Consider the following 13,145-nt stretch of genomic DNA (forward strand, 5'->3'; position numbering starts at 1 on the left):
CAAGAGTCAAAGGAGCTAAGTGAAGCTCACCTCATCTCTCAAGCAAAGCATACACAAGATGGAAGATCAATTGAAGACCAAGACTAAAGAGAAGTTGAAGATTGCATAGGTATCATTGTACATCCTTTCTCTTTAGATTTCCAAGTCAAGGCAAAGTGTTTTCAACTTGTTTTTCAAAGAACACTTAAGAACTTAAAATGCATTAGTGAATGGTTATGTGGTGGACCAACATGTTGGGACCCTCATAAACATTCCAAAATAACCATAGGAGTTGAGTTCCAAAAGCTAAAAATCAAATTTGCAATAAAAATCAAAAAGTGCGGATTTTTAGGCTTCTCGGAACTCCGAGAATTTTTCTCGGAGCTCCGAGCTCGGAACTCCGAGAGTTCCCTCGGAACTCCGAGAAAAGGTCCAGTAGCATCTGGACACTTTCTCGGAACTCCGAGACAATTTCTCGGAACTCCGAGAAATGGTCCAGTAGAAATTTTATTTCTTCTGGCCGTTGTCTCGGAACTCCGAGAATATTTCTCGGAACTCCGAGAATTCTCGGAACTCCGAGAATGGTTCTCGGAACTCCGAGAACCTCGCGACAGACTAAAAAATAGCCGTTGGGATTCAAATTAATTGTTGGTTTTTGATATGTCCACCCCCAAACGGTCATATTCTTTGGTGTGGTTATATATACAATATGTAGAGAAGTTTTTCACTCTCTCTTGATCTTTGAAAAACATCCTTAAGCATCAAAAACATTTGCAATCCATTTTAGCTTGAGTTTTTGTTTTTCATCCCAAACTTGCCTTTCACTTGTGAATCTTTTGAGTTTGGATATAGTAGTGCTTTCACTTGCAAATCACCATCTTTGAAGAGCAATCAAGGGTCTACAAAGAGCATCAAGCTTTCAAGAAGAAGCCAAGCTATTCTCTTTCAAATCTAGTGTAGGTGGCTAGGGCATTCCCTTTTTAATTCCCTAGAGAGCAACCGCTTAGAACTCGGCGGAGAAGGAGAGTCTTTGTAAAGGTGTAAGGGCATCCTTGTTTAATATCCCTTGGATTTGTAACCGCCTCGGAGCCGGGCATCGTGGAGGTCTCCTATAGTGGAATCCCTCAAGTGCGACCTTGAGTAGAGTGGAGTAGGCCGTTGGCCGAACCACTATATATCAGTGTGTCAATTTCTCACTCTTGCATTTCCATTATTGTTTTGGTTTGGCATTTCACTTTGTTCTTTCAATTATATTTGCACTAACCAAATATTTATTTAAGTGAAGAAAAATTCCAATTAGGGTTTATAGATAATTTTCAAAAGGCCTAATATTGAGTTAAATTCAATTCACCCCCCCTCTTGAGTATTTCAATTGGTATCAAAGCCTCGTCTCTATTTTTTTTGAAAACCCTAACCGGTTTAGAGTAAAGATTCAAAAATGGCAAACTACCCTCAACATCATGAAGGTTATTCAAACACTAGGCCACCCTATTTTGATGGTACAAATTATGGTTTTTGGAAAACTAAAATAAAAATCTTTTTAACTCAAGACTATCAAATGTGGAGAGCAATTAATAATGAATATATCCTACCCACAAGAAATTTAAATGATTGGACCGAAGCCGAACAACAAGCTTCGAATTATAATGCCAAAGCCATGAATTCTCTCATTTGTGCTCTATCTCCCGGAGAATTCAATAGAGTATCAAATTTGAATTCGGCTAAGGAAATTTGGGACACTCTAGAAGTCACCCATGAAGGAACCAATCAAGTTAAAGAATCTAAAATGAACCATATTTTTCGGCAATACGAACTTTTTCAAATGACACCCGATGAAACAATTGCCGACATGTACACTAGATTCACCAACCTTGTAAATGGATTAAGGGGACTTGGAAAACAATTTTCCAATAGAGATTTAGTAACTAAAATTCTTAGGTCCCTACCTTTGTCTTGGGAATCCAAAACCTCCGCAATCACCGAAGCCAAGGACATGAACACTTTGAACCTAGATGAACTTATAGGGTCCTTGATCACACATGAAATGATTTTCAAAACAAAAGCACCCGAAATCGAAACTAAAATCGAAAAAGGAAAAGGAATTGCTTTTGCTTGTAATGTAGGTGAAAGTGAAGATGCAAAGGAAGACATCGAGGATGAAGTAGCTCTCCTAACAAGAAGGATCAAGTTCTTGCAAAGAAACATGGGAGGCATGAGAAATAGAAGGACCAATCCTCCATTCAAGAAGAAAGAAGAAGTTGGTGATGGATCTTCTCAACCCCGATGTTACGGTTGCAAGAAGCTTGGACACATTCGCCCGGATTGTCCACTCAACAATGAACCTACTTCAAACAACCGCTTCAAGAGAAGAGAAGGCAAGAAAGGAATGTCCGCCACATGGGATGAGGAGATTGAAAGCGAAGGCGAACAAAATGATGGGGAAGATTGCCTATTAGCAAGAAATGTGTGCTTCATGGCCTCAACAAATGACAACAATGAGGTAAACACTTTAAATGATGTCATTATCTTACAAGAAGTTTTAGAGTCCTTACAAAGTGCAAATGATGAACTTGAAATTCAATTTGATAAAATTGCATCACTTGAAAATTCTCTTGCTAACATGACAAAAGAATTTGGTTGGTTAAAAAAGGATCATGAATTCTTAGATAATGAAAATGAAAAATGCAAAGTAGAGATTCATGAGCTAAATGCTACCATTAAGACTTTGAATGAAAATCGACAAAATCTTTCTATTGAAAATAACAAACTAAAGCATGAAAACGGTAAACTATCTTTTGAATATGATGAACTCAAGAAACTCTTTGAAAAATTTGAAAATAGTTCATTAAAATTGGATAAACTTGTAAATCTTCAAAGAATGTCAAGTGACAAAAGTGGACTTGGACATAGATGGAATACCACAATATCTAACTATAAAAACAAACTTGAAAAGACCTCCTCTAGTAGTACCAAAATTTGCTTTTATTGTGGATTGTTAGGTCATTATAAAGTTGCTTGCTTGCATGCTAAACAAGATAAGATCAAATTGAACTCTAAAGTGAAAACAAATGAACATAGCAAGATTAGGAAGATTTGGGTACCTAAGGGATCTCACTTGCCTATTCCTATGTAGGTATGCCTTAAAAGCCACAACAAGAGGAACACATGGTACCTTGATAGTGGATGCTCTAGACACATGACCGGAGATCTCACTCAATTCGCATCCCTATCACTCAAGGATGGTGGAGAAGTTACCTTTGGAGATGACAAGAAAGGAAAAGTCAAAGGTGAAGGCACCATAGGTAACTCTACCTCTCCCATACATGATGTACTCTTTGTTGATGGCTTGTCCCATAATCTTATTAGCATTAGTCAATTATGTGATAATGGTTTTGAAGTTGTCTTCAATCCCGACAAATGCATTGTTAAAAATAAGATAAATGGAGAAGTAAAATTCATAGGGTCTAGAGACAATAACATTTATACAATTGGACTAGATGATCTTAGACTCCAAAAAGTGACTTGTCTAAATGCCATTAGTGAGGATTCTTGGCTATGGCATAGGAGGTTGGGTCATGCCGGAATGGATCTCATTTCGACCCTCTCCTCAAAAGAAAGTGTTAGAGGATTGCCTAAGTTCAAATTCATCAAGGATCACATTTGTAGAACTTGTCAATTAGGAAAACAATTGAAAAGCTCTTTTGCACCTAAAAATATGATTTCAACTTCCTACCCTTTGGAGCTACTTCATATGGATCTTTTTGGACCAATGAAGACTAGTAGCCTAGGTGGAAAGAGGTACGTGTTTGTAGTTGTTGATGACTACTCACGATTCACATGGGTCATATTTCTAGGACATAAAGATGAAACTTATGAAAACTTCCTAACATTATGCAATCAAATTCAAAATGAAAAAGGTGTTGCCATCTCCCACATTAGAAGTGATCATGGAACGGAATTTGAAAATGTACACTTTGACACTTACTGTAATGAACATGGCATTAAACATAATTTTTCCGCACCTAGAACACCTCAACAAAATGGAGTAGTAGAAAGAAAGAATCGAACTCTCCAAGAAATGGCTAGAACAATGTTGCATGAAAATGATCTCCCTAGATATTTTTGGGCGGAAGCGGTTAGCACCGCTTGCTATATCATAAACAGGGTATACTTAAGGCCAATCTCTAAGAAAACACCTTATGAGCTTTGGAAAAACTTGAAACCAAATATAAGCTATTTTAGAGTGTTTGGATGTAAATGCTTCATTTTGAACATTAGAGATAATTTACATAAATTTGATAAGAAGTCGGATGATGGAATATTCTTAGGGTATTCTTCTCATAGCAAAGCATATAGAGTATTTAATAGGAGAACCCTAGTAGTAGAAGAATCCATGCATGTGACATTTGATGAAAGAGAGCCAACACCTCAAGAAATGCCACATGATGAGGATGAACCCGTTGAACATCTTTTTCCAAAATTAAGTGCTCCTCCTCATGCATCTACTAGTCATACACCACCTAGTGAGGAAGTAGAAAATGAAGATGATGCCTCATTACCTAGGGATAGGAGAACATTGGTTGATCATCCTGAATCCCAAATCTTAGGTGATGCCACATTGCCAGTAAGAACTAGATCATACTATCGTAGTGTGAGCAATAATTTGGCATTCCTATCCGAATTAGAACCAAAATCCATCAAGGAAGCAGAAAAGGATGAATATTGGTTGATGGCCATGCAAGAAGAGTTGAGTCAATTCGAAAGGAACAAGGTATGGAGGCTAGTACCTAGACCTAGTGATCATCCAGTCATTGGCACGAGATGGGTGTATAGAAATAAATTGGATGAAAATGGAATTATCACTAGGAATAAAGCTAGGCTTGTAGCCCAAGGGTACAATCAGGAGGAAGGGATAGATTATGATGAGACATTTGCTCCTGTTGCCCGTATGGAGGCTATTAGGATACTTTTGGCATATGCATCTCATAAAGGATTTAAACTATATCAAATGGATGTCAAAAGTGCCTTCCTAAATGGCTATATCCAAGAGGAAGTGTATGTTGAGCAACCTCCAGGTTTTGAAGACTTCAAACATCCAAATCATGTCTTCAGGCTTGATAAAGCTTTATATGGATTAAAGCAAGCTCCTAGAGCTTGGTATGAGAGGCTTTGCACTTTCTTAGTTGAAAAGGGATTCGAGATGGGAAAGGTGGATAAAACCTTATTTATCAAAAGAGAAAATCATGATATCCTCCTTGTCCAAATCTATGTGGATGATACCATCTGTGGCTCAACTAATCAAAAATTGTGTGATGAATTTGCAACCTTAATGAAAAATGAATTTGAAATGAGCATGATGGGAGAGTTAACCTACTTCTTAGGACTCCAAATTAAACAATACAAAAATGGAATATTTGTAAATCAAGAAAAATATACAAAGGAGTTATTAAAGAAGTATGGCATGGATAGCAGTAAGACATCAAGAATTCCCATGAGTACTACTGCTAAGCTAGAAAAAGATGAATTTGGCAAATCTGTGGATCAGAAATTGTATAGGGGTATGATAGGTAGTTTGCTCTATTTGACAGCCAGCAGACCAGACATTATGTTTACTGTCTGTCTCTGTGCTCGATTTCAATCGGATCCTAAAGAATCTCACCTATCGGCAGTTAAGAAGATCTTCAAGTACTTAAAAGGAACCCAAAGTCTAGGACTGTGGTATGAAAGATCATCTTCCTTCACTCTCATCGGATATTCAGATGCAGACTTTGCTGGATGTAGAGTAGATAGGAAAAGCACTAGTGGGACTTGCCAATTCTTGGGTAAATCACTTGTTTCATGGTTTAGCAAGAAGCAAAATTCAGTAGCTCTGTCCACAACAGAAGCAGAATATGTGGCAGCTGGAGCTTGCTGTGCTCAAGTCCTATGGATGAAAAGCACATTGATGGACTATGCAATCAAAATGGATAATATTCTCATCCAATGTGACAATACTAGTGCTATAAGCTTAACAAAGAACCCCATACAACACTCAAGAACAAAACACATTGAGATTCGGCACCACTTCATCAGAGATCACTCACAAAAAGGGGATATTTGCTTAAAATATATCAACACTGAAGAACAATTAGCGGATATCTTTACAAAACCCCTTAGTGATGATAGAATTTGCTATATCCGAAGTGCCTTAAACATATGGAGTGCGGATCAAATCAAAGAAATTGCCAAATAAATACTTTGTGCCTTTAACCAGCTTATCTATATAGTATTTATATATATAATCTTTGTTTGGTAGTATCTGCATGAATGAGATGTCAAATTTTTAATCTTAAAAATCACTCAATTGATATTCTTAGCCTTCTTAGTTTTTCTAAGTTGGAGAGGTATCTTCACTTTAATTAAAATACCTAACATCTTGACATATGTCAACATCTCGATCATGAACAGGTATATGTGCATTACTTGGTTATATAATTTTATACCATAAGCATTGATTCAGGGGGAGTTATCCACTCCTATTTTTTTTACACCCTTTCTGTCGATGACAAAAGGGGGAGAAGTTTGAAATTGATTATCTATTCAATTGACTATATGCACCACTTGCTTATAACTTGTATCATTTATATGTGTGCATATATTGAGGGGGAGTTCTAGTATTCACTTGCCTACTATGTCACTCCACACACACCTCATAATCAATTTTGTTTGTCATCATCAAAAAGGGGGAGATTGTAAGCCCAAGGGTCTACTCTCCTATCTTGTTTTGATGATTCTAAACATAATTGATTGTGTTTTTGAATACTAATCAATTTGCTTTGAAGTGTTGTGTTTAAGATAGGATTGATCATTGAAGAAACCAACACACAACATGGTCATGCTTGGAGATATCCCATACAAGAGTCAAAGGAGCTAAGTGAAGCTCACCTCATCTCTCAAGCAAAGCATACACAAGATGGAAGATCAATTGAAGACCAAGACTAAAGAGAAGTTGAAGATTGCATAGGTATCATTGTACATCCTTTCTCTTTAGATTTCCAAGTCAAGGCAAAGTGTTTTCAACTTGTTTTTCAAAGAACACTTAAGAACTTAAAATGCATTAGTGAATGGTTATGTGGTGGACCAACATGTTGGGACCCTCATAAACATTCCAAAATAACCATAGGAGTTGAGTTCCAAAAGCTAAAAATCAAATTTGCAATAAAAATCAAAAAGTGCGGATTTTTAGGCTTCTCGGAACTCCGAGAATTTTTCTCGGAGCTCCGAGCTCGGAACTCCGAGAGTTCCCTCGGAACTCCGAGAAAAGGTCCAGTAGCATCTGGACACTTTCTCGGAACTCCGAGACAATTTCTCGGAACTCCGAGAAATGGTCCAGTAGAAATTTTATTTCTTCTGGCCGTTGTCTCGGAACTCCGAGAATATTTCTCGGAACTCCGAGAATTCTCGGAACTCCGAGAATGGTTCTCGGAACTCCGAGAACCTCGCGACAGACTAAAAAATAGCCGTTGGGATTCAAATTAATTGTTGGTTTTTGATATGTCCACCCCCAAACGGTCATATTCTTTGGTGTGGTTATATATACAATATGTAGAGAAGTTTTTCACTCTCTCTTGATCTTTGAAAAACATCCTTAAGCATCAAAAACATTTGCAATCCATTTTAGCTTGAGTTTTTGTTTTTCATCCCAAACTTGCCTTTCACTTGTGAATCTTTTGAGTTTGGATATAGTAGTGCTTTCACTTGCAAATCACCATCTTTGAAGAGCAATCAAGGGTCTACAAAGAGCATCAAGCTTTCAAGAAGAAGCCAAGCTATTCTCTTTCAAATCTAGTGTAGGTGGCTAGGGCATTCCTTTTTTAATTCCCTAGAGAGCAACCGCTTAGAACTCGGCGGAGAAGGAGAGTCTTTGTAAAGGTGTAAGGGCATCCTTGTTTAATATCCCTTGGATTTGTAACCGCCTCGGAGCCGGGCATCGTGGAGGTCTCCTATAGTGGAATCCCTCAAGTGCGACCTTGAGTAGAGTGGAGTAGGCCGTTGGCCGAACCACTATATATCGGTGTGTCAATTTCTCACTCTTGCATTTCCATTATTGTTTTGGTTTGGCATTTCACTTTGTTCTTTCAATTATATTTGCACTAACCAAATATTTATTTAAGTGAAGAAAAATTCCAATTAGGGTTTATAGATAATTTTCAAAAGGCCTAATATTGAGTTAAATTCAATTCACCCCCCCTCTTGAGTATTTCAGGGTCCAACCATGGGTTCAACCCAATGTGCAATCAAACAAGTAATAGAAAAGTGTAGTGCTTTATAAGCCCTTCTCTTTCTTTTCTCTCATCCGGTACATGACTATCTTTTCAACTACACTTCTACATCCTTTTGTAAAAGCAAATCTTTCCAAGAAAATATTTTCTTTTTCCCAAACGCTTTTGATAAAATATTTTTCAAAACACTAAAACATGCAAAACACATGATTTTGAAAATCCAAAATCACTAACAATCCCCCACCATTTTCAAAATCAAAGAAAATTTTCTCATCAGGCTTGGAAATCTTATGCATAAATGAAGGTATCTCTCGATTTGAACCTTCACTTAGTGAGGACACATCAAAGTTAACCAGAATTGCATAGTAGACGTATCTTTGAACTAGCTATTCTATTTGGTTAACTGGATACGTCTCACACATAAGATTTCACCTCTTTGGGCAATTTCTAAAACCGACACATGTACTGGCCTTGTGTCTATATCTTGGTTTCATGAGCGCTCTAGAGACTAGCTAGGTCTCATAGGAAGCGGCACCACTCCCACACTCACATAGGTAGGCTTATCAAGAGTGCCCCTGTAACTAAAACACTCCAACACTATGTTATAAGCCTATTAAGAGTTTAAATACTCAGCCTTCTCCTTTTAAACATTACAGGTACCAAGCACTTTATCTTGGGATGGCAAATAATACAGATTATAGTGCTTGCAATCACTCCATATGATGTACTTGGACTCATTGAACTCAAGACTTGATGTTTATTCAAGTGTTGAGTTGAGGTTCCATCATTGGTGACTATTGGTTAATGGCTTTAACCCCATTCCTAATGATGTTTTACACACCAGATCTCTTGCAAGAGCTTTAGTGAATGGATCAGCCAAGTTTTGGCTCGATCTCACAAAATCAATAGTTATTACTCCATTAGTAAGTAACTCTCTTATAGTACTATGTCTAAGTCCTATATGTCTGGACTTACCATTATAAACATGATTATATGCCCTTGATAGTGTGGCCTGACTATCACAATGGACATAAATCGATGGTAATGGTTTAGACCATAACGGAATTTCCAATAACAAATTCCGAAGCCATTCCGCCTCTTTACAGCATGCTGCCAGAGCTATAAACTCTGCTTCCATAGTTGAAGTTGTTATGCATGTCTGTTTCTTAGAGGCCCAGGAGACTGCTCCTCCACCAAGGGTGAAAATCCACCCACTGGTTGATAAATGGTCTATACGCTCAGTTATCCAACTAGCATCAGTGTATCCTTCTATTACAGTTGGATACCCACTATAACATAAACCATAGTCTATAGTTTTCTTTAAATATTTTAAAACTCTATAGACTGCATTCCAATGAGAAAAACTAGGATTACTGGTAAACCTACTAAGTTTACCTACAGCAAATGCTATGTCTGGCCTAGTACAAGTCATAGCATACATAAGACTACCAATTACACTAGCATACCCTAGTTGAGAAATAGTCCTGCCAGTATTAAGATACAACTTTATATTTGGGTCAAAATGTGTTGAAATGGGTGAACATTCAAAATGGTTAAATTTTTTGAGAACTTTCTCAATATAATGTGATTGTGTTAGAATAAGACCATTATCATGTCTTATGATTCTAATACCCAAAATCACATCAGCTTCACCCATATCTTTCATATCAAAGTTTTGAGAAAGAAATAATTTAGTAATTTGAATGCTTTCAATATCAGTACTAAAAATTAACATGTCATCAACATATAAACAAATAACAACATCTTTGCCACCTTTAAATTTACTGTATATACATTTATCTGACTGATGTATCTTATAACCATTTGACACTAAGACTTTATCAAATCTTTCATGCCATGTTTAGGGGCTTGCTTAAGCCCATACAAAGATTTGATAAGCTCACATACTTTATGCTCTTGGCCTGGCAGAATAAATCCCTCAGGTTGTTCCATATACACTTCTTCATCAAGTTCACCATTTAAGAATGCGGTTTTAACATCCATCTGGTGAATGTGAAGTTTGTATTTGGAAGCAAGGGCAATCAACACTCTAATGATAGAAATCCTAGCAACAGGTGCATATGTGTCAAAGTAATCAATACCGGGTTTTTGAGTAAACCCTTTGGCAACTAACCTTGCCTTAAACTTTTCTATGGTCCCATCTACTTTGATTTTCTTCTTGAAGATCCATTTACATCCTATAGGTTTAGACCCAAGTGGTAGATCAACCAAAATCCAAGTTTTATTACCCATGATAGAATCCATTTCGTCATTAATTGCTTCTTTCCAAAAAGCAGCATCTTGTGACTTTATGGCTTCTCCATAGGTTTGAGGGTCACTTTCTATGCTTAAGTTTAACAAGACAGAACCTTGGAGTTTTTCTCTTGTCCCTTCTACCAGGTAGGTTACAAAGTCAGGGCCAAAACTCATATCCCTTCTATCTCTTGAACTTTTTCTTATTTTATTAGGTTGTACACTAGGTTCACCAACTTCTGTTTGTGATTCTAAAGGATGATCTACAGAAGTTGTAGGTTCAATTTCTTTAGGAATTGAAGTGAACCTATTTTCATAGAAAAAGGCATCTCTAGACTCAATTATGGTATTGACATCTATGAAATCAGTATGTTCTATAACTAGGAACCTATAGGCCTTACTGTGAGTAGCATATCCCAAAAAGATACACTCAATACCCTTTTCACCTAATTTCCTTAACTTAGGTTTAGGGACTTTAACTATAGATCTACAACCCCAAACTTTAAGGTAACTTAAGTTTGGTTTTCTTTTCTTCCACAATAAATAAGGGGTTATATTAGATTTCTTACTGGGTACCCTATTCAAAATGTGACAAACCGTAAGTAAGGCTTCACCCCAAAAACTCTTATTTAAACCAGAATTAACAAGCATAGCATTAATCATTTCAGTAAGTGTCATATTCTTCATTTCTGCTACATCATTTTGTTGTCGTGTATAAGGGACAGAAGTTTTATGGACTATGCCTACTGATTCACAGAAATAAGGAAAGTGATATTCACCACCTCTATCTGATCTGAGACATTTAATGCTTGTTATACATTGGTTTTCGACTTTAGTTTTATAAATCTTAAATTTTTCTAAAACCTTATCCTTATGACTAAGTAGATAAACATAACAATACTTAGAATAATCATCAATAAATGTAACAAAGTACTTTTTACCTCCCTTTGTGGGAACACTATGAATGTCACATACATCACTATGAATTAAATCTAACAAGTTAGAAGTTCTATCTACTTTAGGAAATGACTTAGTGATTATCTTGGTTTGCATGCATGTTTTACATCTATCTACTAAGTCATTTTCATATTTAGGAATTAAGGTTAACTTAACCATATCATTCATTTTCCTAGCATTTACATGTCCTAAACGATTATGCCATAAAGATAAAGAACAATCCAAAACATAAGCAAAGACATTCACTTTATTGATATTAAGTTTGAACATCCCTTCATACATATATCCCTTCCCAACAAAAGTACCCCCCTTAGAAAGAATGAACTTGTCAGATTCAAATACAAGTTTGAAGCCATTCTTGTTGAGAATGCTTCCAGACACTAAGTTCTTTCTAACTTCTGGTACATGGTAGACATCGGTTAGAGTGAGTCGCTTGCCGGATGTGAATTCAAGTTCCACCTTGCCCTTCCCTTTGACTTCTGCTGTCGATGAAGCGCCACTATGCGCCTAAAAAAGCGCCAATAAAGCGCCACTATGCGCCCTATAGCCCATTGCCCACGCCGCGCGCGCGCGTGCGCGTGTGCGAACCGTGCGTTGCACCGTCCCGCGGGTCCAACCATGGGTTCAACCCAATGTGCAATCAAACAAGTAATAGAAAAGTGTAGTGCTTTATAAGCCCTTCTCTTTCTTTTCTCTCATTCGGTACGTGACTATCTTTTCAACTACACTTCTACATCCTTTTGTAAAAGCAAATCTTTCCAAGAAAATATTTTCTTTTTCCCAAACGCTTTTGATAAAACATTTTCCAAAACACTAAAACATGCAAAACACATGATTTTGAAAATCCAAAATCACTAACAGTGACATCATAGTGTCACTCCAATCTCATGGATAATATAGCAACAGCCCATCAATGTTAGGATTTACCCGAATTAAAATCTTTAGCTTTTAAACATCATTAAAAATTTCTTATTTTTCATGTAATAAATGCTATATTATCAACATGTATGAAAGAACTTATCTACTCAATATTATATTAAAGAATTACTCTCTGTATAGCATACTATAGACATGATAATCTATAAGCGTGTTTCTTAAGAGAAATAAATATTCATATTATGATTAGGTTACTCATGGTAATGAAATCATCATGCATGAACTCAATATTAAGTAATACAAGAATATCAAGTTAGAAGCATCCCAGTGAAATCTACAAAAAAATCAGATATAAAAGTACCGGATCGGGCAAGGCAAGCCTCTTAATACTTAATATTAAAGTCTCATATTTCCACCATTGCAGGTGGTTGCGCAAAAATAAAGTTCCTAGGATACAATGCCAAGACACTTTCTATTACTCAAGGGCTGCACCAAAAGAAAAATATCAAACCATTGATCCCTGATACAGAGCATAAAAAGAGAACGGAGAACACATCATAAAGTGAGAAGGGAGAACACAACTCTGGAAATCAAAGAAATTTCAAGAACTGCTAGCAATTGAGATCATAAACCTCATTTTATGGAAAGTGAAAGACATACAAGCACTCCTTCACACCATAAGTGAAAAGTCTTTCTTTAGGAGCCCTCCAAGCATGCATTGTAATCATATGAGGCCATAGGACTATACATGTGAAAGAATTCGAGACATAACTATAAGAAATATCCTTGTGAAGTTAAAGCAAAGTTATGAAACTATCT

General features: G+C 36.7%; 1 protein-coding gene across 4 annotated transcripts in view; it reads right to left on the reverse strand.

Annotated features, from left to right (window-relative positions):
* LOC143851698 (putative LRR receptor-like serine/threonine-protein kinase At1g05700) overlaps positions 1 to 13,145 on the reverse strand; it is a 99,693-nt gene that overhangs the window by 2,985 nt on the left and 83,563 nt on the right. The gene's annotated exons all lie outside the window — the stretch shown is intronic.

The sequence above is a fragment of the Tasmannia lanceolata genome, unplaced genomic scaffold (genome assembly GCF_043159265.1).
Source record: "Tasmannia lanceolata isolate RefF3 unplaced genomic scaffold, GAP_Taslan_0.1 ptg000003l, whole genome shotgun sequence".
Taxonomy (NCBI): domain Eukaryota; kingdom Viridiplantae; phylum Streptophyta; class Magnoliopsida; order Canellales; family Winteraceae; genus Tasmannia; species Tasmannia lanceolata.